Source organism: Mustelus asterias, chromosome 3, assembly GCF_964213995.1.
Source record: "Mustelus asterias chromosome 3, sMusAst1.hap1.1, whole genome shotgun sequence".
NCBI lineage: Eukaryota > Metazoa > Chordata > Chondrichthyes > Carcharhiniformes > Triakidae > Mustelus > Mustelus asterias.
Genome location: NC_135803.1, coordinates 87,647,306 through 87,672,659, shown reverse-complemented (window position 1 = coordinate 87,672,659; position 25,354 = coordinate 87,647,306). Strand labels below are relative to the sequence as shown.

Genomic DNA, 25,354 nt, shown 5'->3' with positions numbered 1-25,354 from the left:
CCGTACCCCTGCACATTGTTTCCATTCAAGCATGACCCTGATCTTCCAATCATTTGTCATTCCAGTGCACCACCTTGCTCTCATTCTCACATGTCTATCCTTGGCCTGACACAATGTTCTAATGAAGCCCAACAAAAGCTGGAGGAACAGCATCACATCTTTCCATTAGGCACTTTACAGCCTTCTGGACTCAACATTGAGCTCAACAATTTCAGACCATGAACGCTGTCTTCCATTTTGTTCCCCCCCCCCCCCCCCCCACTCAGTCTTCCAATTTGTTTCCACCTCCACCCCCCCCCCCCCCCCGCCCACCCCACCCCACCCCCGGCCACCCCACCAACACCAGTGCCAGTCTGTAACTTATGCTCATGTTTTTCCTTTCAGACAGTGCTGATTTATGTTCTGCTATTAACACATTCTGCTATTTTGCTTTCACCTACTCTGGGCTAATGCTTTTGTTTGATATTATCATTACTGGATGGCTAACAGTGAGGCTGAGTGTCTTGGGCTACAAGAAGACATAGACGGGATAGTCAAATGGCAGATAATTGGCAGATGGAATTTAACCCTGAAAAGTCAGAGGTGTTACACTTTGGAAGGAGTAATTTACAAGGAACTATTCAATGAATGGCATAACACTAGGAGGTACTGTGGAACAAAGGGACCTTGGCATGTTTGTCCATAGATCTCTGTTAGTGGGGTGGTGAAAAAGGAATATGGGACTGTTATGAAGTTGAGTTTGTGAAGTTGGAATTTGATGTTGATAAAGATGTAAAAAAATTGTAAAGATGCTCGAGGGGAAAAAACATTGTCCCTTTAAAAGCTGGTGTTTGTTTCAGCGCTTAGAGATTTCAAGATGCAAAGTAGACACAGAATCCAAACATTTGTATCAAAAAGTCAAGCAGTAGTCTTGAAAAGACAACCTGTTTTTTTTTATTTTGCCCAATCTATTTAAAGCAGTCACTCAGCTACCAGGAACCTATAACATTTGAATTTGGTGGTGTTGACAAAATCAGACCAATGCTAGTGTAGGAAAATTGATTGGTCATCACAGGTATAAAAGAGAGTGCAAGGGGAAAAACAGCAGATAGCAACTGCTGTCTCGAGAGGGAGAGAGCATCTCAGCACCTTGCTAGCTTCAGATATCTCTTAAGAGAACGCACCACCTAACCAGCGAAAGGTACCAAATCAGAAAGAACTTACAGACAGAGAAATCAATCGCGAAACTCCAGGAGGTTCCGAAAGACACTAAACCTGGTTGTATTATTTTGAGAGTGACGAAATTCTATTATTACTTTTTTTTTGTTAATGAATGGGCAGTGTATTTATTTGAACAGCATTCCATTAGAATCTTATTTTATTTGATATGTTACTTGTTTGGTTAATATTCCCTGTTAATGAAATAAATAAATTGTTAAGTGTTCATTTTAAAGCGAGTGTCGGGTACTTCTGTTAGTTAACCACTCAACATTACTAAAGGACAGTTCACTTTTAACAGATCATGAGGCGAGGTATTCCTTTTTGGGGGATTTGGCCTCAAAAAGGGGCCAACCACCGCATCTGAACAAATTGGGGGCTTGGGTCTGGGATCTAGACAGTCCTAAATCTTTAAATAAACCTAAGTGAGGAAATGGCTCTTAACATTGTTACAGAGGTTCTGTGGGTCGAAGATGCTTGCAAAATTTGCCAAGAAACTGTAGAGAAACAGAAAAAGATGACACTTGTAGAATTAGCAAGCAGACTAAAATTGGGTTTAACCAGGGATAATATGAAAGCTGAAATTGTAACGGAGATGGCCAAGTATTTAGGTATATCAGAGAAACAGTCAAGTGCAGTGGAGTTAGAAAAAACTAAATTGGGAATGAGACAGTTGGAGTTAGAAAGTGAACTTAAAAGGCTGGAGTTAGAAGGAAGGGAAAGAGAAAGGGAAAAAGAGAGGAGGGCCCTAGCAGAAGCAAAAGAAAGGTTGTTTGAGTTAGAAAAGATGAAGTTGGAATCTGAAGCAAGGAGACTTCAAATGACAGAAGGAAGAGTACCAGATAGAATTGATAATGAGCAAACTCATTGTAGCAACCGCCTGGTAAGGATATATACAGATATATCCAAACATTACCAAAATGTGATGAAAAAGACACAGAAGCTTTTTTCATTTCCTTTGTGAAATTGGCTACATAGATGAAGTGATCAGAGGAGGTGTGTATAATGTTAATTCAGACTAAATTGGTAGGCAGCGCAGCACTGTCAGAGGACATGTCAGGGAAATACGAAGAAGTAAAGAAGGCTGTTTTTGAGTGCTTACAAATTGGTACCAGAAGCATATAGATAACAGTTCATAAATGTAAGGAAGGAACCAGGTCAGACATATATCAAGTTTGAAAGAATTAAGCAGAACAACTTCAATTGATGGATGAGAGAGCATTAAAGATGGAAAAGACATATGAGGCCGTTAGAGATACTATTCTGCTGAAGGAGTTTAAAAACTCTCTTCCAGAAGTGATAAGAACTCATGTTGAGGAACGGAAAGTTAAGACAGCGAGAAGAGCTGCAGAGATGATGGATGAATACACATTAGTGCATAAATTGAAATTTGGCTTTCGACAGTAATTTCATTCCATGAAGGATAGAGATTGGGGAGGAGGGAGATCGTTCAATGCAAAACAATAAGTAGATCACACTGGGAATAATTTACCACCAGTGAAAAAAGACACCCAAGAAGGTGGAAAAGAGGTGAAAGACCTCAGTTGTTTTCACTGTAATAAGGTGGGACACACAATGCTGGTGGCTTAAGAAAGGCACTGGAAAAAGGATTGAAGGAGCTTGCACAGCCTAGGCACAGGCTGGATAATAAGATCTGGATAATAACTGATCTTTTCAAAGACTTCACTTGTGTGGGTAAGGTTTACTCAGGTAGAACAGGGAGAGTAAGTAAAGAAGTTAAAATATTGAGAGATATGGGAGCTGGCCTGTCTCTAATAGTAAGAGATGAGAATATTTGCACTCCTTCTGAAATATTGCCTGAGAGAGTGATAAATGGAGACAATAGTGTTCCCCTGTGTAAGATAAGGCTAGAAAGTCCAATCAAGTCTGGGGATGTGATGGTGGGAGCGATGGAAAACCTGGCTATTCCAGGAATACAGTTTATTCTTGGAAACGATTTAGCTGGATCACAGGGAGGAGTGATGCCCATTGTAGTGGAAAAGCCAAAAGAAAACCAGAGAACTGAGGGTTTAAAAGCAACATATCCTTGAATTTTTCCTGACTGTGTGGTAATAAGATCCCACAGCCATAAATTAGAACAAGAATGGAGAGCAAGAAAGAAAGATGAAGGAGTTGAGGTCTGGTTAGCTGACACTCTGATGAGATGGTAAAGGAAAAACCTAAGCAGGTTGAGGATCAGACAGAGGTTTTCTGAAAGATTAATGGAGTTACAACAGAAAAATGAGACGATAAAGGATTTATATCAGATAGCCGACTCGGAAAAGGAATCGGAGTGTATTCCAGAATGCTATTACCTTGAGGATAAAATTTTAAGGTGGAAATGGAGACCTTGGCAGGTTAGTATGGGTGAGGAATGGGCAGACGTTCATCAGATTATGTTGCCGGTAGAATACAGACAGGAAGTATTATGGGTAACACACAAATTACTGTTAGGAGGGCATCTAGGAGTGAGGAAGACTCAGGCTAAGATACAGAACTATTTTTATTGGCTTGAACGCAGTCTGCAGGTGCAACAGGTGATCAAGAAGGCAAATGGGATGTTGGCCTATATCGCAAGGGGGATAGAATATAAAAGCAGAGATGTCTTGCTGCATCTGTACAGGGCATTGGTGAGGCCGCAGCTGGAATACTGTGTGAAGTATTGGTCCCCTTATTTGCGGAAGGATATATTGGCCTTGGAGGGAGTGCAGAGAAGGTTCTCCAGGTTGATACCAGAGATGAGAGGTGTTGATTATGAGGAGAGACTGAGCAGATTGGGTTTGTACTCGTTGGAATTTAGAAGGCTGAGGGGGGATCTTATAGAGACCTATAAGATAATGAAGGGGCTGGATAGGGTAGAGGTGGAGAGATTCTTTCCACTTAGAAAGGAAACTAGAACTAGAGGGCACAGCCTCAAAATAAAGGGGGGTCGGTTTAGGACAGAGTTGAGGAGGAACTTCTTCTCTCAGAGGGTGGTGAATCTCTGGAATTCTCTGCCCACTGAAGTGGTGGAGGCTACCTCGTTGAATATGTTTAAATCACGGATAGATGGATTCCTGATCGGTAAGGGAATTAGGGGTTATAGGGATCAGGTGGGTAAGTGGAACTGATCCACTTCAGATCAGCCATGATCTTATTGAATGGCGGGGCAGGCTCGAGGGGCTAGATGGCCTACCCCTGCTCCTATTTCTTATGTTCTTATGGATTACATAAAGATGTGGTGGAATTTTGCCATACCTGTCACACGTGTCAGATGGTAGGAAAGCCACAGGCAGTAATGTAACCAGTGCCTTTGATACCAGTTTCCACATTTGAAGAACCTTTTATACATGTTATAATTGATTGTGTAGGTCCCCTCCCTAAAACCAAAAGTGGGAACCAGTATTTGCTAACCTGATTGTGTCTACCAGGCTTCCCGAGGCAATTCCTTTATGGAAATCAAGGCAAAAAAGATTGTGGAAGAGTTGCTTGCTTTCTTCACCCATTATGGATTACTCAGGGAGATTCAGTCAGCCCAAGGGTCCAATTTTACTGCCAAATTATTTAAGGAGGTCATGGATAGTTTAGGCATCAAACACTTCACATCGAGTGCGTACCATCCTGAATTCCAGGGAGCATTGGAAACGTGGCATCAGACCCTAAAGATTGTGTTGAGGGCTTATTGCTGAGATTACACAAATGATTGGAATAAAGGTATTCCCTTTATATTATTTACTATTAGAGATGCTCCAAATGAATTGACTCAGTTTACTCCATTTGAGCTGATATTTGAACACGAAGTAAGAGGTCCTTTAAAATTAATTAAGGAAAAGTTGGTAGGTCCGAAGTCCGAGATCTCTCAGTTGGATTATGTATCTGAGGTGAGAGAAAGATTAAACAGAGTGGGTGAATTACTAACTAACATTTAAAAGTGGCCCAGCACCTAATGAAGCAAAAAGCAGATAAGAAATCTAAAATTTGTATATTTCCTGGTGGGAATAAAGTCTTGGTGCTGTTACCAGTAGTAGGAGATCCTGTCAAAGCGAGGTTTAGTGGTCACTATCAGATTGAGAAGAAGTTAATTCAGGTAAGTTATCTAAAGATGCCAGATAGGAAAAAAAATTATAAGGTATGTCATGTGAACATGCTGAAACAGTACTATGACAGGGAAAAGGAATTGGAGAAACAAGTATTACTTACTGCCACTCAGAGTGAGGAATCAAATCCAGATGGTACCTCAAAATAAATTAAACAATGAATAAGTCCTTAAAGACTGGAATAGGGTAGTGAGCTATCTGTCCGAGGAACAGAGCATGGAATTGAAAGACTTGTTACAGTACTATGAGGACCTATGTAGAAATAGAGGGGGGAGTACTAATGCCATAGTATGATGTTGACACAGGGAATGCTGGTCCGATAAAACAACACCCCTATCGGTTTAATCCTCTCAAAGCAGCGCAGGTTCAGAAGGAAGTGGAATCTATCTCTGTCTTGAAGACATTCAATGACCTGGCCACCACAGCCTTGTGCGGCAAAGAATTCCACAGATTCACCACTCTCTGGCTAAAGAAATTCCTCCTCATCTCTGTTTTAAAGGATCGTCCCTTTAGCCTGAGGTTGTGCCCTCTGGTTCTAGTTTTTCCCACAAGTGGAAACACGCTCTCCACGTCCACTCTATCCAGGCCTCGCAGTATCCTGTAAGTTTCAATAAGATCCCCCCCCCTCATCCTTCTAAACTCCAACGAATACAGACCCAGAGTCCTCAACTGTTCCTCATATGACAAGCTCTTCATTCCAGGGATCATTCTTGTGACCTCCTCTGGACCCTTTCCAAGGCCAGCACATCCTTCCTTAGATACAGGACACAAAACTGCTCACAATACTCCAAATGGGGTCTGACCAGAGCCTTATACAGCCTCAGAAGCACATCCCTGCTCTTGTATTCTGGCCCTCTCGACATGAATGCTAACTGTCTTCCCCTCTACTGCGGCTACGTTTGTGGCCAGGTGTCCCTGGAGAGGGAGCATGCGGTGTCCACAGGCGAGGTTGACGCTTTCCGCGCCCGCTGGGCACCGCAGGGGTTGGGGTGCATTATTGACCCCAATAATCACATTTTAATTTGATGTTTTTAAGTTTCCTTTGTACTTTGATTTCTGTTCGGGCTGTTCCCCCTCCTTTTTGGGGAGCTGCCCCTTTTACTTTGTCCTGATTTAATCTGAGTTTGTTTACTTGGTTTGGTTTGACCTAAAAAGAGGACATGAATGCTAACATTGCATTTGCCTTCCTAACTGCCAACTGAACCTGCACGTTAACCTTGTGAATCTTGAACAAGGACTCCCAAGTCCCTTTGTGTTTCTGATTTCCTACGCATTTTCCCATTTAGAAAATACTCTACGCCTCCCCCATTCCTCCTCCAAAGTGCATAACCTCACACTTTTCCACATTGCATTCCATCTGCCACTTCTTTGCCCACTCTCCTAAGCTGTCCAAGTCCTTTTGCAGCCCGCCTGTTTCCTCAATACTACCTGTGCCTCTACATATCTTTATATTGTCCTTGACCTCTTTGTTTAGCCATGGATGTTTTTTACTCCCTCACTGACATATATTTTAGTTGTGAGGACTTGAGTTTATCCTTAAACAACAGCCACTGCTCATTCGCTGTCCTATCTTTTAGCCTTCCTGCCCACTCTACTCAGGCCAAATCTGTCCTCTGCCTTTGTAATTTCCTTTGTTTAATTCCAGAACACTAGTGTGGGACTCCACTTTCTCACCCCCAAATTGAATTTTCAATACCATCATACTATTCCCTAGAGGATCCTTAACTATGAGGTCATCAATTAAACCCTCTTCATTACACAATACCAAATCCAGACTAGCCTGCTCCCTGGTTGGTTCCACAACATACTGTTCCAAGAAACAATCTCTAATACATTCAATGACCTCTGCCTCCAGGCTACCCTTGCCAATTTGACTCTTCCAATCTACATGCATATTAAAATCACCCATGTTTATTGCCGTACCTTTCTTGCAAGCCCCCAGTATTACCTGGTTTATACTGTGCCCCACTGTGGAACTACTGCTTGGGGACCTATAGATTACTCCTACCAAGTACTTCTTTCCTTTGCTATTTCTTACTTCTACCCAGACTGATTCCACATCTTGCTCTCCCGTGCTTATATAATTTCTCATTACAGCACTTTCCTCACCAGCAAAGCTACACCACCTCCTTTTCCTTTCAGTCTACCTTTCCAAAATGCTGAGTACCCTTGGATATTAAATTCCCAGACCTGGTCTCCTAGTAACCATATCTCAATAATCACACCAAATCATACTCTTCTGTTTCTATTTGCACCATTAACTCATTAATTTTGTTCCAAATGCTTCGTGCATTTAGATAAAAAGCCTTTAAATTTGTTCGAATGGTAAATCTCCCTACTTGTTTATAATTCCTTGGTGCATAGACAATCACCCGTTCTGTCCCTCTCTTTTATTGTCTGATAACCATCCGCACTCTTACCTACTTCAATTTGGGTTTTCTAATTTCCCCTACAACTGAACCCTCCCCTCACTCCCCACCCCCCCATCCAGTTTAAAACCCTATCTGCAGCCTTAGTTATGCGATTCGCTAGGACTCTGGTCCCAGCATGATTCAGATGAAGACCGTCCCATCGGAACAGGTCCCTTCTTTCCCCGTACTGGTGGGGAATTCAAACCCATTTCTCCCACACCAATCTTTAAGCCACACATTTACTTGCTTAATCTTATTGACCTGTGCCAATTAGCTTGCAGATCAGGTAGTAATCCAGAGATTATTACCTTTTTGGTTTTAAACGAAGATCATCCAGCACAGGATTGGATGTAATCATTTCAAATATCCCAAATTTTAATTAACTCTATCAAATTAAAACAATCCGATTTTCACGTGTGAATTTGTATCCAGATAATAATTTTCACGTTTATCAAAATATCCTTGAATCACAATTCTGGCCAATAAACATTAATCTAGGTTCATAACTTTGTTAAAAAAAAGCTTTATTAATTGCACTTCCTATTTGTTAGCTGTTTGACTTAGTACGATCACAATATCAGACAGAAAACATTAAAATTTGAAACATACAACACACAAATATCATCCATACACAAGCAGAGAAACATAGCAAATGCTTTAAAACAACAACAAAATGAATTCCATAAGCATTCTTGTTGTTCTATTTTAAACTCCCAAAATGCCTGAAATTAAAAAACTGAAGAAAAGGTTACTTCCCCAGAAAGATAAACCTTAATAGACCTGATCACAATGAAACAAATCTACGAACATCCACATAAAATAAATGGAATACACAGATTTCAACCAGTTAATTCTCAGCATTCTCTCACAGCTGCAGCTTCTTAAAGAAACAAAGCCTACAAGCTTAGAATCTCTTGATTAAACTAAAGAACAAGGTCCTGCATTCTCCCTCATTATAACTTAATAATTTATTCATTAGAGCCAATTTCCAAGGCCTGATTTTAGAGTCATCACCTATTCTTTGTTGATTCACAATCCCAAACACATTGCTACCTACAAAATCTTTTTTCTCTATCTGAGGTGCTGTGACAACACAATAGAATTAGCACATTTATTCCAAATTCCTACAATCTATGCTTAAAATTTCTAGGTTTAATGGCCACTGAGTTCCCGTATATATACATAATTAACATCAGCACATAAGTTTCTGGGTGATTTAAAATGAAATCAACTGTCTGCTCTAAGGGCAGAATCTAAGAGACAAGATGTGGAAGGAGAAACTTGGCATGCAATTGTGTCACTTAACATAATTTTAAAAACTTCTCTAACCACACAAAGCAAATTCAATTTTAAACTAAAAAAAGCCTGCAAATGCTGGAATCTGAAACAAAAACAGAAAATGCTTAAAAATCTCAGCAAGTCTGACAGCATCTGTGGAGAGAGAATAGAGCCAACGTTTCGAGTCAGGATGACCCGTCATCAGAGCTGTTATACTGCTTAGTATAAGTAATTATAGTACTTCATGACTGCATAGAGAGGTGTCTGTTGGAATCCGCCCTTTTTTTATCTTTTCAATTCATTTACAATGCTTCTGAGTGAGGTAGAGGGATTGTTTCTTCATCTCTCCATTCATCAATGAACTCAAGTTCCTCATTTTGGCTTTTGTCTTCTTGGTTTTTGACATGTGTGGTAGAGGCAGATATAATAGCAATGCTTAAGAAGCATCTTGACAGATAAATGAATAGGTAGGGAAAAGAGGGATAAGGACAGCGTAGAGGCAAAAGGTCTTTAGTTTAGAAAGGCACCATGTGTCGGTACAGGCTTGGTGGGCCGAAGGGCCTGTTCCTATGCAATCACAGAACCCCTATAGAAGGCCATTTGGCCCTTCGAGACTGCACTGGTAACAATCCCATTCTATCCCCGTCATCCCACATATTTATCCTGCTAGTCTCCCTGACACTAAGGGGCAGTTTTATATGGCCAATCAACCTAACCTGCACATCTTGGACTGTGGGAGGAAACCAGAGCATCCAGAGGAAACCCACACACATACGGGGAGAACGTGCAAACTCCATACAGTCACCCAAGGTCTGAATTGGACCCGGGTCCAGTGACACAGTGCTTGCCACTGTGTCACTCCGTACTGTACTGCTCTTCGCTGAACCCAGAGAGATCCAATATTGTCAAAAGTCAGGCATATAACTCTACATGGTTGGCATCATGACAGGACGTCAGAATAGTTGAAACCTTATCAAACTTAGCCGTGAGGATGGTATTCTTCTGTGGGGAGCAAGAGTCATCATCCCTGTACCTCGGAGAAAGCTATTACTTGATGAATTGCACAGCAGCCCCCAGGGATGTCAAAGGTGAAGGTATTGGCTTGTAGTTACGTTTGGTGGCCTGGGATAGTCACAGATATCAAAGGAATGGTAAAATAGTGGTCCAATGCTAACTGCAACAGAAATCAGCAACTGCAGCCCCAATGCACCCTTGGGAGTGGCCAGGTCAGCTATGGATGAGAGTTCATGTTGATTACATAGGCCATTTATGGGTACAATGTTCCTGCTCTTAGTGAACGTGCTTTCAAAGTGGTTAGACATGATGAAATCCACAAATACCTATGCCATATTGGAGAAGCCACATCACTGCTTTACCCTCTGTGATCTATCAGAGGTATTAGTTTCAGACAATGGGACAGCATTTACCAGTGTTGAATTCCAGCACTTGATATCATCAAATAGGATTAAACACAAGCATAAAGGCAAAATACTGTGGATGCTGGAATCTGAAACATAAACAGAAAAAGCTGGAGAAACTCAGCACGTCTGACAACATCTATGGAGAGAATAGAGGCAGTGTTTCGAGCCAAGAAGTAGCATAACTACTCTGGATGACGCTTCGTCAGAGCTGAAATCAAAGAAAATCAGACCTGATTTATACAATGGGGCGGGCGGGGGGGGGATTGCTGTAATTGGACAAAGGAAATGTAAATGATGATAAAGGCTGATGAAGGTGCTGAAAGCGTCCATTAAGTGATCGGAATGCGTGAACGGCAGAACAAAAGTACTACCTGGGGAATGTAGCAGTTGGTGCCGAATAGGCTGGGGTGGGGGCCGGGGCCCAGTCTGATTGGCCAATCAGGTCACATTATCCTCCAAAGTCACCTGTTTAAGGAGCTCGCTACATCTCTCCCCCTTAAGTACAAAATACCAAAAAATTAAACTTTTTACAAGGCAAATTCAATAATAAATATTTTAAACACAGTTCATCATAAAGTCAGTACATCGGAGGTCATCTCTTCCGCTGGGAGTGACAGAGCTCAACAGGTTGTCTCTCAGCAGCAGAGGTAATTGCAGTTAAATTTTCAGCAATCGGATTTTCTTCTTGCAAGGGTGCATCAATGCTCATTACTTCTTCAGTTCCCACCAGAACAGTACCTGGCCCTTCAGGCTGACTCGCCTCTTCAATTCCTTGACTAATAGCCACATTATTAACAGGTACAAATGGAGCAGGCTATCCCTCTGGTTCTCGGACTGACTCCCGTCTCCTGAAATGATCCACGTTTTCTTTTGGATTTTGTCCTGTACCTCTACTTCATGTGATACCAGACCCGTTCTGGCCACCACAACAACTGGGACTCAACTCTGCCCACCTCTAAAATTTTTGACAAACACTGGATCATCTAATTCAAATATCCTCTCGCCCCTTGATACATCGTGATTCTTCTTCGGAACACTTTGCCTTGACTCCATCCTCCCTGCCAAATTTGAAAAAAACAGCTCCAACCTTGTTCTTAACCAATGACCCATCATTAACTCATGATGTGGAGATGCCGGTGTTGGACTGGGGTAAACACAGTAAGAAATCTCACAACACCAGGTTAAAGTCCAACAGGTTTATTTGGTAGCAAAAGCCACTAGCTTTCGGAGTGCTGCTTTCAGGCAGCGCTCCAAAAGCTAGTGGCTTTTGCTACCAAATAAACCTGTTGGACTTTAACCTGGTGTTGTGAGACTTCTTACCATCATTAACTCAGCAGAGGTTACTCCAGTGGTCATGTGTGGCATGGTTCTGTAAGTAATGAGGAAATGTACCTGTTTTGTTTCTAGGGATGCTGGTGGTTGTGTTTTCACAGTTGCCTTAAAGGTTTGTACAGCACATTCAGTGAGTCCATTCAATGAGGTGCAGTACATATGTGTTTAATCCTTTCCAAAATAATGCTGCTAATATGTCTTCCTTCTTCGTCAATCGTGGTTTTCCACCCACTATGGTTGACACGGCTCTCAAACATGTCCGATCCATTCCCCAGACCACTGCTCTCACATCCACCCTGTCCTCCCAGAACCAGGATAGGGTTCCCCCCTTGTCCTCACTTTTCACCCCACCAGCCTCCTCATTCAAAGGATCATCCTCCGCCATTTCCGCCAACTCCAGCATGATGTCACTGCTCAACACATCTTCCCCTAACTCTCCTGTCAGCATTCCATAGGGACAAGTTTCTGTGGGACACCCTGGTCCACTCCTCCATCACACCCAACATCTCACCTGCTGCCCACAGTACCTTCCCACACAATCGTAGAAGGTGCAACACCTGCCCCTTTATCTCCTCCATGCTCACCATCCCAGGGACCAAACACTCTTTACAGGTGAAGCAGCGCTTCATGTGCACCTCCTTCAATCTGGTCTACTGCATTCGCTGCTCCCAATGCAGTTTACTCTGTATCAAAGAGACCAAACACAGTCTGGGTGACCACCTTGCAGAATACATTTGGTTCGTCCACAAGCAGGACCCAGACCTTCCCGTCGCTTGCCATTCCAACACATCTCCCTGCTCTCCTGTTCACATGTCTGTCCTTGGCCTTTTGCAATGTTCTAGTGAACCCCAATGCAAACTGAAGGCACAACACCTCATCTTCCAACTGGGCATTTTACAGTCTTCTGGACTGAACATTGAATTCAACAACTTCAGAACATGAACTCTCCCCTCCATCTTCACCCCATTTCCATCTATTTTATTTCATTTCTTCTTTTCACCTCATTCATCCATTTTTATCTCTTTTCACTTCTTATTCTATTTTTCCACTTCTGAAATCTCGCTCTCCATCTTGTCTCCTGGGGCTGAGGGTTAACTTCCCTGGGCTGTATCAATCCTGGAGCTGTAGAAGTGGGCAGCATGTCGGAGCTCTCTGTATATAGTTATTGTAATAGTTTGTTGTTGTTCAAAGTTGGTGGTTGCCAATCACTCAGATACTACACCCTATTCTATTTGGGCGGCACAGTGGTTAGCACTGCTGCCTCAGAGCACCAGGGACCTAGGTTCGATTCCTAGCTTGGGTCACTGTCTGTGTGGAGTTTGTACATTCTCCCCGTGTCTGCATGGGTTTCCTCTGGGTGCTCCGGTTTCCTCCCACAGTCTGAAAGATGTGCTGGTTAGGTGCATTGACCTGAACAGGCGCCAGAGTGTAGCGACTCAAGGAATTTCACAGTAACTTCATTGCAGTGTTGTCAGCCTTACTTGTGACTAATAAATAAACTTTAACTTTAGATGAAAAATTTAATTTCCTGGCTCTTCATACTAATTCCCTTAGATTTAGAGAGAGGGAGACAGGTGCCCAAGATGATCAGAAACACATCATATTTGATACAGAAACTTAATTTGTTAATGCACACTTGGTGTGGTCTTCACCATGAAAGCCTGGCAGAATCCATCAGGAACGAAAAGGCATTCCAGAATTGAAATTGGATGCTGCAAGGCATCAGACTTCCGGAAACGGCCGAAGTGAGGCGCGGTCGACGGAAATGGCCGAACCCTGCCGGCAAGCCCACGTGGGATGCCGAGCTGTGTCAGCCAATGGGAATTGCAGCTGTCAGCAGACAGGCTGCGCAGGCGCATAGGCAGATCTCCTCCACTGATTGAATCGCTAATACCCGCGACAGAGAAAAAAAGCGCCAAGGTCATGAACTATGACCTCTGAAGGGAAGAAAATGGGTTTAAAAACTATGAAATAAAGCATTTTTCTGCAGGTAAGCGTGGCTCTGAGTCCGGCCCCCCGCGGGAGATCGCCGATAAACTGGTTCGGCTGCAGCTGAAGCCTGGTACTGCCGGCTGCGTGTGAACCGGTTCCCTGCTCTTCTCGGGGTGAAACTAGCCGGGAGAGAGCAGGGTCCGGGAGACTGCGGGGGACCCGGAGAGCGGGCGGGGCGGAGTTGCCAGCGGGACGGCAGCTGCCCTCCCCCTCAAACCGCCTTCAGTACAACAACAGCGGAAACCAGGGTCCCCAAAGTGATTGACAGGCGCTTCAGCGATTCAGAGTGTCTGGAAACTGGTGATTATCCGTTGATCAGCCAATCAATTGTAGTCAGTAGTGGGGCCTGTACTGGCTGACTTTCCGAGGTGTTGCTCCTGGTTTAACCTTTCTTTCTATAGTGATGTGATATCTCAACGCCGGCATCTCCATATTATAGTGATATGATGCAGAGAATATCTGTTTGTTTTAAGCATTAATAAAGTAAAACAATATAAAAGTAAATTACTGTGGATGTTGGAATCTGAAACAAAAACAGAAAATGCTGGCAAAACTCAGCAAGTGTGATGGAGAATTGAAGTTTTGAGTCTGACGAAGGGTCATCCAGACTTGAAATGTTAGCTCCAGTTCTTGCTCCACAGATGCTTTCAGACCTGTGAGATTTTCCAGCATTTTTTTGTTTTTGTTTCACATTCCAGCATCTGTAGTGATTTGCTTTTATCTTAGGGCAAACAGACTTAGAAAAAGACCAAACATAAGGTAGGATTAGTTGCAATGTTGAGTCGGATAACAGGAGCTCTGGGAAAAATTGGAGTTGGTCATGGGGGTTGGACTGGTAATTAGAAGGATGGGTAGAATGGCAAACATTGTTGGTTGGTGAGGAGATGGGGGTAGATAGCCACGCCAGCAATTGGGGAAGGGATGGCTGAGAAACATCTTTGGTTGGTGCTGGGGAGAAAGTTGCTTGATTGTGGCAGAAGATTTGCTTGACAATCTGGGTGGACCTCTCCTCCTCCTGGCTACAAGCAGTGCTTTAAAAAGCACAGAACTGATCCTCTTCCCCCACCCACCACCAGCTAGTGGTTTCCCCAGTAGTTCAACAATTTAATTGAAATTGTTGTCAAAAGATATATATTGGTACAAACAACATAGGTAGGAAGAGTGACAAGGTCCTGCAGCAGCAGTTTAGGGAGTTAGGTAGAAAGTTAAGAAGCAGGACCTTTCGGGTTGTAATCTCAGGATTGCTCCCTGTGCCATGTGCCAGTAGGCTAGAAATAGGAAGATAGACAGCTCAACAGGTGCTAAACAGCTGGTGTAGGAGGGAGGGTTTCAGATATCTGGACCATTGGGATCTCTTCCAGGGCAGTTGGGACCTGTAGAAGAAGGATGGGTTGCATCTAAACTGGAGGGACATAAATATTCTGGTTGGGAGATTTGCTAGTGTCACACGGGAGGATTTAAACTAGTTTGACAGGGGGGTGGGAACAAAAGCAAAGGTGAATTAACTGAAGGCGACTTGCAGAGTAGGACCAGTAAGACTCAGGAAGAGCAGGCAGGGTGTGCTTGCTGATCAAAGAGGGTCTGGTGGACTGAAGTGCATTTGTTTCAATGCAAGTGTACTAGGTAAGGCAGATTAATTTATAGCTTGGATTAGTACTTGGAACTATGGTGTTGTTGCCATTACAGAGATTTGGTTATGGGAAGGACAGAATTGGCAGCTTAACATTCCAGGATACAGGTGTTTCATGCGGGATAGAGGGGGATGTAAAAGGGGTGGGGGAGTTGCACTACTGGTTAAGGAGAATATCACACTGTACTGCGGGAGGACACCTCGGAGGGCTCATACAGCGAGGCAATATGGGGAGAGCTCAGGAATGGGAAAGATGTAGTCACAATGTTGGGGGTTTACGATAGGCCTCCCAAAAGCCAGCGGGAGATAGAGGAACAGATATGTGAGCAGATTTTGGCAAGGTGTAAAAGTATCAGGGTTGTTGTGGTGGGTGATTTTAACTTCCCCGATATTGACTGGGACTCACTTAGTGCTAGGGGTGTGGATAGGGCAGAGTTTGTAAGGAACATCCAGGAAGGCTTCTTGAAATAGGATGTAGATAGTCCAACTAGGGAAGGGGCCATACGCGACCTGGTATTGGGGAATGAGCCTGGCCAGGTGGTCGACATTTCAGTAGGAGAGCAGTTCGGGAACAGTGACCATAATTCAGTAAGCTTTAAGGTACTGACAGATGAAGATAAGTGTGATCCTCAGGTGAAGGTGCTAAATTGGGGGAAGGCTAGTTACAACAATATTAGGTAGGAACTGAAGAATGTCGATGGAGGCAGATGTTTGAGGGCAAATCAAGGCTTTCAAATGTAAGTTGATAGGAATTCAGGACCGGCACATTCCTATAAGGATGAAGGATAAGTATGGCAAGTTTCGGGAACCTTGGATAACGAGAGACATTGTGAGCCTAGTCAAAAAGAAAAAGGAAGCATTGTCAAGGCTAGGAGGCTGGGAAAACATGAAGCAAGTGTGGAATACAAGGAAAGTAGAAAGAAACTTAAGCAAGGAGTAAGGAGGGCTAAAAGAGCTCACAAAACGTCATTGGCCAGCAGGATTAAGGAACAGTCCAAGGTTTTTTATACATATATAAGAAGCAAGAGGTTCGCCCACTCAAGGACAGGGGAGAGATCTATTTGTGGAGCCAGAGGAAATGGGTGAGGTATTAACTTTGCACCAGTACTCACCAAAGAGAAAGATTTGGTGGATGATGAATCTGGGGAAGGTGTGTAGATAGTTTGGGTCATGTTGAGATCAAAAAGATGGAGATATTGGAGGTCTTGAGAAACATTAAGATAGACAAGTCCCCACGGCCTGATGGGATATATACCAGAATACTGAGAGAGGCAAGGGAGGAAATTGCTGGGGCCTTGAGAGAAATCTTTGTATCCTCACTGGCTACAGAGGAGGTAAACACAGTAAGAAGTCTCACAACACCAGGTTAAAGTCCCAACAGGTTTATTTGGTCGCAAAAGCCACTAGCTTTCGGAACGCTTGCTGCTCCTTCATCAGGTGAGTGGGAGTTCTATTCACAAACTCAATTTACAAAATAATGGTTGGAATGCGAATCTTTACAGGGAATCAAGTCTCAAACGTACAGACAATGTGAGTGGAGAGAGCGTTAAGCGCAGGTTAAAGAGATGTGTATTGTGCCCAGACAGGACAGTTAGTGAGATTTTGCAAGCCCAGGCAAGTCATGGGGGTTACAGATAGTGTGACATGAACCCAAGATCCCGGTTGAGGCCGTCCTCACCTGTGTGTGGAACTTGGCTATCAGTCTCTGCTCAGCGACTCTGCGCTGTCGTGTGTCGTGACGGAAAGGATGTCCCGAGGCATGGTACATTGGGGAGACCATGCAGATGCTACGACAGCGGATGAATGAACACCGCTCGACAATCACCAGGCAAGAGTGTTCTCTTCCTGTTGGGGAACACTTCAGCGGTCACGGGCATTCGGCCTCTGATCTTCGGGTAAGCGTTCTCCAAGGCAGCCTTCACGACCTGATAGAAGTCTACAAGATTGTAGACATGGTTATAGCACAGCACAGAAAGAGGCCATTCGGCCCATCAAGTCTGCACCGACCACAATCCCACCCAGGCCCTACCCCCATGTCCCTACATATTTTACCCACTAATCCCTCTAACCTACGCATCCCAGGATACTAAGGGGCAATTTTAGCATGGCCAATCAACCTAACCGGCACATCTTTGGACTGTGGGAGGAAACCGGAGCACCCGGAGGAAACCCACGCAGACACGAGGAGAATGTGCAAACTCCACCAAACACCACTCTCCTTCACCACTCTCCTCCTCTCCCAAACACCACTCTCGATCGCTTCATTGCTTTCACTCCAGTTCCTTCTAATTCTTACCAGTCTCTTTCTCAGCTCTATCTCTCTGGCTGAGTCTGTATTTTCTCTCTCTCTTCCTCTCCTTTTTCCTTATGTTAACCATAATTAACATCAATCTTTTCTAGCTGTTTGTGAAACAGTGGTGGGATAATTAGTCAAGTTCAAAATTCAGCTGCTATTTTGTGAAAGTTGAAGTAACATTACCATGAAACTCTCCCATGGACATGGTTAAAGGAAGGACAAAACGGCCACCTTAACGTTCTGGGATATTGTTGTTTTAGACGGGACAGAAAGGGAACCAAAAGGGGAGGGGGAGTTGCATTGCTGATTAGGGAGCATATCATAGCTGTGTTGAGGGAGGATACATTGGAGGGATCTTGCATTATGGGTGGAGCTCAGGAATAGGAAGGGTGAAATCAGTGTTTGGAGTGTACTATTGACGTCTCAACAGCCTGCAGGAGACAGAGGAGCAGTTGTGTAGTCAGATGTTAAGAAGTGTGAAAAAAAAGCAGGGTAGTTGTGGTGGGTGACTTTAACTTCCCCCATATTGACTGGGACTCCCTTACAACCAGAGGCTAGGATGGAGAGCAATTTGATAGGTGTGTCCAGGAGGGCTTTTTGATACAGTATGTTGACAATCCAACCAGGGAGGGGGGCATACTAGACTTGGTACTGGGGAATGAGCCAGGCCAGGTGATCGATGTTTCAGTGGGCGAGCCTTTTGGGCTTGGTGACCATAATTCCATAAGATTTTCGGTAGTCATGGATGAGGATAAGAATGGCCCTCGGGTGAGGGTGCTTAAATGTGTGATGGCCAATTACATCCAAATTAGACAAGAACTGGGGAATGTGGTTTGGGAGCAGCTATTTGAGGGCAAATCCACATCTGGCATGTGGGAGGCTTTTAAAGGCCAGTTGATTGAAGTGCAGACAGGCATGTCCCTGATAAAATGAAAGATAGAAATGGCAGGATTCAGAAACCATGGATGACAAGGGAAATTGTAAGCTTAGTCAAAAGGAAAAAAGGAGAGACAATGGCCTAGTGGTCTTATCGCTAGACTATTAATCCAGAAATACAGCTAATGTTCTGGGGACCTGGGTTCGAATCCTGCCACGGCAGATGGTGGAATTTGAATTCAATTTTAAAAAAATCTGGAATTAAGAATCTACTGATGACCATGAAACCATTGTCGATTGTCAGAAAAACCCACCTGGTTCACTAATGTCCTTTAGGGAAGGATATCTGCCGTCCTTACCTGGTCTGGCCTACATGTGATTCCAGAGCCAGAACAATGTGGTTGACTCTCAACTGCCCTCAGGCAACGAGGGAAGGGCAATAAATGCTGGCCAGCCAGTGATGCCCATGTCCCATGAATGAATTTTTAAAAAAAAGAAGCATGCAAAAGAAGCATATGGGCGGCACAGTGGTTAGCACTGCTGCTTCACAGCTCCAGGGACCTGGGTTCGATTCCCGGCTTGGGTCTCTGTCTGCGTGGAGTTTGCACATTCTCCTTGTGTCTGCGTGGGTTTCCTCCGGGTGCTCTGGTTTCCTCCCACAGTCCAAAGATGTGCGGATTAGGTTGATTGGCCATGCTAAAATTGCCCCTTGGTGTCCTGAGATGCATAAATTAGAGGGATTAGCGGGTAAAATATGTAGGGATATGGGGGTAGGTATGCTCGATGGGCCGAATGGCCTCTTTCTGTACTGTAGGGTTTCTATCATAGGTCTAGGCATCTAAAAACTGATGAAGCCCTTGAGGAGTATACTGAAAGTAGGAAGGAAATTAAACGCCAAATTAGGAGGGCTAAAAGGGGTCGTGAAATGTCTTTAACAAACAGGGTGAAGGAGAATCCCAAGGTTTTTAATGCATATATTAGAAGCAAGAGGGTAGCAAGAGTAAGAGTAGGCCCATTCAAGGACAATCGAGGGAAGTTATGTGTGGAGCCACAGGAAGTGGGTGAAATCCTTAATAAGCACTTTCTATCGGTATTCACCAAGGATAAGGACATGGCAGATGTTGAAGTCAGGGCTAGGTGTGTGAACGTTTTCGAGAATGTTAGTGTATCAAAGGAGGAAATGTTGGGTATTCTAAATTGCATTGAGGTAGACAAGTCCCCGGGGTTAGATGGAATCTATCCCAGGTTACTGTGGGAGACGAGGGGAGAAAAAGCTGGCACCTTAACTGATATCTTCACATCCTCTTTGACCACGGGGGAGGTTCCAGAGGACCGGAGAATAGCCAATCCCTTTGTTTAAGAAAGGAAGCAGGGATAATGCAGGAAATTATAGGCTGGTGAGCCTGATGTCAGTGGTGGGGAAACGTTTGGAGAAGATACTGAGGGACAGGATATATGCACATTTGGAAGAAAATGGACTAGTTAGTGACAGGCAGCATTGTTTTGAATGGGGAAGGTCATGTCTCACCAACTTGACTGAGTTTTTTGAAAAGGTGACAAAGATAATTGATGAGGGAAGGGCTGTGAATGTAGTTTATATGGACTACATTAAGGCATTTGACAAGGTCCCACATGGCAGTCTGGTACTAAAACAAATCACATGGGATTCAGGATGGGATGGCTAGATGGATACAGAACTGGCTTGGTTATAGAAAACAGTAGTGGTGGAAGGGTATTTTTCAGAATGGAGTTCTGTAGCTAGTAGTATTCCTCAGGGATCATTGCTGGGTGATCTATTGTTTGTAGTATATATAAATGATCTGGAGGAAAATGTGGGTGGTCTGATTCATAAGTTTGCGGATGACACAAAGATTGGTGGAGTTGCTAATAGTGCTGGGGATTGTCAGAGGATACACCAGAATATGAATTCATTCCAAGGAAGAGGAAGCATGTTAAGGGGAGGACGAGGCAACCATGGCTGACAAAGGAAGTCAGGGATAGCATAAAAGCAAAGGGAAGAGCATACCCGTGAGGCGTGGAATAGTGGGAAACCAGAGGATTGGGAAGCCTTTAAATGCGAGCAGAGGACAAGAAGGGTGGAGAAGATGAAAATATGAGGGTAAGCTAGTTAGTAATATAAAAAGAGATTGCAATAATTTTTTTTAGATATATAAAAGATAAGAGAGAGGCAAGATTGGACATTGGACTGCTGGAAAATGAGGCTGGAGAAGTAGTAATGAGGGACAAAGAAATGGCAGAGGAACTGAATGGGTACTTTGTATCAGTCTTCACGGTGGAAGACACCAGTAACGTGCCAGAATTTCAAGAGAGTCAGGGGGGCAGAGGTAAATGTAGTAGCTATCACCTAAGGGGAAGGTGCTGGGGAAGCTGCAAGGTCTGAAGGTGGATGAATCACCTGGACCGGATGGACTACAGAGTTCTTAAGGAGGTAGCTGAGGAGATTGTGGAGACATTGGTGGTGATCTTTCTTTCAGGAATCACTGGAGATAGGGAAGGTCCCAGAGCACTGAAAAAAGGCTAATGTAACCCCCTATTCAAGAAGGGAGGGACGCAGGAAATTATATGTCAGTTAGCCTGAACTCGGTCGTGGGTAAATCTTGGAATCCATTATTAAGGATGAAATTGTGGAATACTTGGAAATGCTTGGCAAAATAGGGCTGAATAAGCATGGCTTCGTCAAAGGGAGGTCATGTCTGATAAATCTGTCAGAATTCTTTGAGCAGCTAACGAAGAAGTTAGAGCCAGTGGACGTGATTTATTTGGATTTCCAGAAAGACTTTGACAAGGTACCTTACAGGAGGCTGCCAAATAAGCTAAAAGCCTGAGAGGCAAGATACTGGCATGGATAGAAGATTGACTGACAGACAGAAGGCAGAGAGTGGGGATAAGGGGGTCATTTTCAGAATGGCAACAGGTGACTAGTGACGTTTCACAGGGGTCAGTGTTGGGACCACAACTTTTCATCATATACATTAATGATCTGGAAGATTGAACTGAGGACATGGTTGCTAAACTTGCAGATGATACAAAGATATGTAGAGGGACAGGTAGTGTTGAGGAAGTGGGGAGACTGCTAGGAGAGTGGGCAAAGAAGTGGCAGATGGAAAATGTGGGAAAGTGTGAGGTTTTGCACTTTGGTTGGAAGAATAGAGGCATAGACTATTTTCTAAATGGGGAAAGGCTTTGGAAACCTGAAGCACAAAGGGACTTGGGAGTCCTGGTTCAGGGTTTTCTTAAGGTTAACATGCAGGTTCATTTGGCAGTTAGGAAGGCAAATTCAATGTTAGTGTTCATTTCTAGAGGGCTAGAAAGAGCAGGATGTACTGCTGAGGCTGTATAAGGCTCTGGTCAGACCCCATTTGGAATGTTGTGAGCAGTTTTGGGCCCCATACCCAAAGAAGGATGTGCTGGCCTTGGAGGGGGTTCAGAGGAGGTTCACAAGAATGATCCCAGGAATGAAGGGTTTGTCATATGAGGAGCCTGGGCCTATACTCGATGGAGTTTAAAAGGATGAGGAGGGATTTAATTGAAGCTTGCAGAATACTGAGAGGCCTAGATAGAGTGGACGTGGAGAAAATATTTCCACTAGTGGGAGAGACTAGAACTCGAAGGCACAACCTCAGAGTGAAGGGACGCTTCTTTAAAACTGAGATGAGGAGGAATTTCTTCAGCCAGAGGGTGATGAATCTGTGGAACTCATTGCCACAGAGGGCTGTGGAGGCCAGGTTATTGAGTGTCTTTAAGACAGAGATAGGTTCTTGATTTAATAAGGGGATAAAAGGTTATGGAGAGAAGGCAGGAGAATGGGGATGAGAATCATATCAGCCATGATTGAATGGTGGGGCAGACTCAATGGGCTGACTGGCCTAATTCTGCTCCTATATCTTACACCTTATATAGATAAATTGGAGACTTGGGCACAGAAATGGCAGATGGAGTTTTAATCTGGACAGCTGCAAGGTGATGCATTTTGGAGGATCAAATTTAGGTGTGAATTTTCCTGTAAACGGCAGAACCCTTGGGAACATTAACATACAGAGGGATCTGGGCGTGCAGGTCCACAGTTCCCTAAAAGTGGTGTGAGCGTGAATGAGTTCAGAATAATCATTCCACACTCAGAGCTGTTTCAATCGTCAAACAGTTTATTGAGCTCTCACACCAGCGGGGAGAAGTGACAGGGCAAGCCCAAATGCAACTCCACTGAGGCAAAGAAAATCATCAACTTTTGTACAGTTACTCGACCCATCTCGGCTGGACATCCTAAGGGCTATTGATTACATACATTATCCCCTTGATCCAGTTAAAGTGGCTATTAGTCACAGTGGGGGTATCCGAGTGATCAGCAGTTGTCTCTGGCATCTTGGGGATGAATAGCTAGTTCGTCATTTGCGGCCTTGGTGTGGGATCATTGGGTATCTCTGCTAAGCAGATCATTATTTCCTCCTGTTCCTGTCCCTGATGTGGTCATAAACATCTAACTATGGGTTGTATCCTTTGAGTCAGGATGGCCTTATCTCTCCACTAAGCCATGTAACAAAAGCATTATCTGAGAATCCTTCCTGCATTTACTAATTGGCGTTTCCAATTGGAATGAAACATATCATCCTGTTCTCACCAGATTAAAGCAACCAACTTATGCCTGCCCTTATCATGTTATGTCCTCCAGCTAGGATACACATGCTTTGTGGGGACATTTTGGTGTGACTGTAATTTTGTTCTACTCTTGCAGTTTGATATATTCATCAGAGGCTCCTACTGATCAAATAATCAGACCCCAGCTTGATCTTACAGACATTCACTATGGTATTGGGTTGTTTAACAATGCAGCTTTCATGGTTTAAGGTATTATATTGTTTGATACAGCAACTAGTCATCCTCCAGTGTTTCATGCATACGTTCTGGAGGATTTTATAATTATACATTCAATATACTTGCGCATAAAAACATCTAAACTTCCTAAACTTGCTTATTATGTCGCAGGTGCTTTGCCACTTTTCGACACTAATAGTGGCAACACAGGTGCCCAAGGTGATTAAGAAGGCATATGGCATGCTTGCCCTCATCAGCCAGGGCATTGAGTACAAGAATTGGGAAATCATGTTTCAGCTATATAAAACCTTGTTTAGGCTGTTTGGAGTATTGCATGCAGTTCTGGTTGCCACGCTATCAGAAGGAGGAATACGTGGAAGCTTTGGAGAGAGTGCAAAGAACATTTGCTTAGGATGTTGCTTGGTGACGAGGGTGTTGACTATGAGGAGAGGTTGAATAAACTATCATTGTTTTCACTGGAAAGACAGAGGCTGAGGGGAGACCTGATAGAGGTCTACAAAATTATGAGAGGCATAGACAAGGTGGATAGTCAGAGGCTTTTTCCACGGGTGGAAGTGTCAATTACATGGGGGCACAGGTTCAAGGTGAGAGAGGAAAAGTTTAAGGAGGATGTGCGGGGGAAGTCTTTCACACGGAGAGTGGTAGGTGCCTGGATTGCGCTGCCAGAGGTGGTAGTGGAAGCAGGCACATTAGCAACATTTAAGAGGCATCTGGATGGGTACATGAATAGAGGGATACGAACCGAGTAAGGGCAGGTTTGTTTTAGTTTAGTTACGGCATCATGAGGGTTGAAGGGCCTGTTCCTGTGCTATACACTTCTTTGTTCTTTGTAATACACTTCCTGATGTTTATCCAATATAAAACCAAAGTTACGATGTATAATGACAGGGCTTTCTTTCATGTATAAATCATTTTCTATTTTAAAATAATGTACAGAAAGTAACACTTTGCTCAGTAAAATTGATTTTATTATTGTCACAAGCATTGTGATGCAGTGAAAAGTATTGTTTCTTGCGATCTGTTACAGACAAAACAGACCCGTTCATAGGGTAAATGGGGAGAAAGAAAGGGTAGGATGCAGAATATAGTGTTGCAGTTGCAGATAAGGTGAAGAGAAAGATCAGCTTAATGTGCGATCGGACCATTAGAAAGCCTGATGTCAGAAGGGAAGAAGCTGTTCTTGAATCAGCTGGTATGTGTTTTCAGACTTTTTCTGAAAAGTCTTTTTCCTGACGGAAGAAGGTGGAAGAGAGAATGCCCGGGTTGCTTGGGGTCCTTGATTATACGGCGGCTTTTCCAAGGCAACGGGAAGTGTCGATGGAGTCAATGGTTTGTGTGATGGACTGGGCTATGTTCGCAACCCTTTGTAGTTTCTTGCAGTCTTGGTAAATGTAAAGGGATATGATATAATTGGCATTATGGAGACGTGGCTCGAAGGTGACCAAGGATGGGAACTAAACATTGAGGGCAGTTCAGTGTTTAGGAGGGAAAGACAGAAAGGAAAAGGTGGTGGAGTTGTATTGTTGATAAAAGATGATATTGAGGAAAGATGATGTGGAATCTATGGGTCGAGTTAAGCAACACAAAAGGGCAAAAAACATTTGTTGGGGGGGTGGTATACATACCACCAAACTGGTGGTAATGCTGGGAAAAGCATCAGACGGGAAATCAGAGATGCATGTGTTAAAGGAACATCTGTTACTTTGGGCAATTTTAATCTGCGTATAGATTGGGAGAGTCAAATTAGTCATAGTACAACAGACAGACATTTCTGGAGTGTACTCAGGATGGTTTTCTGGACCAATACTTTGAGAAACCAACAAGGGAACAGACCATCTTGAACTGGGTATTGTGCAATGAGAAAGGATTAGTTGACAATGTAGTTGTGAAAGAACCCTTGGGGATGAGCGACCATAACATGATAGAATTCTTTGTCAAGGTGGGTAGTGACGTTGATTCTGAGACCAGAGTCCTGAATCTCAATAAAGGTAACT

At 43.6% G+C, this 25,354-nt stretch overlaps 1 protein-coding gene across 1 annotated transcript in view; it reads left to right on the top strand.

Moving 5' to 3' along the window:
* Positions 1-13,575: 13,575 nt before the first annotated feature.
* Positions 13,576-25,354, top strand: part of nr2c2 (nuclear receptor subfamily 2, group C, member 2) — a 388,941-nt gene continuing 377,162 nt past the window's right edge. Inside the window, exon 1 of the mRNA XM_078210136.1 lies at positions 13,576-13,705. The gene's annotated coding sequence lies outside the window, so the exon portion shown is untranslated. The remainder of the gene's footprint in view (positions 13,706-25,354) is intronic.